Source organism: Limulus polyphemus, unplaced genomic scaffold (genome assembly GCF_000517525.1).
Source record: "Limulus polyphemus unplaced genomic scaffold, Limulus_polyphemus-2.1.2 Scaffold2943, whole genome shotgun sequence".
In the NCBI taxonomy this organism is placed as follows: domain Eukaryota; kingdom Metazoa; phylum Arthropoda; class Merostomata; order Xiphosura; family Limulidae; genus Limulus; species Limulus polyphemus.
The window spans coordinates 34,955-35,391 of record NW_013668553.1 but is presented as its reverse complement, the minus strand read 5'-3'; positions in this window follow the sequence as shown (position 1 = coordinate 35,391).

The following is a 437-nucleotide window of genomic DNA, read 5'->3' as shown; positions in this document are numbered from 1 at the left end:
ATCAGCAGCATCCTCTTCACAGCTAGCAACACCCAAGACTTTAATATCATCTACAAATTTAAGTAATTTATTATGTACCTACACGGACATGAAAGGGGGTCAGGGAAAGTGCGAGATATTCTGGCCCTCATGTAGTATTTAAATTCGTATTTACCTAAAACAGCTACCATTTGCACCTGACCCTCCCAACCCGATAAAGGGAACGGCGAGCAGTAACCACTGCAGAAACGTCATTCAAGGTATTTGTTTTTCATTACACTATGTCATGTATATTGAAAAAGAGGAGTGTAAGTTGATTTTAACAGGATGTAATATGTCGCACAATTTCATGTTTTTTTTTCTATTTCTTTCCCCTACCATTCTAGTGGAGAATTACGAAAAGACAAATGAATACCATACAACATTAAATACCTGATAGATACTCTGTTTGGTGTACT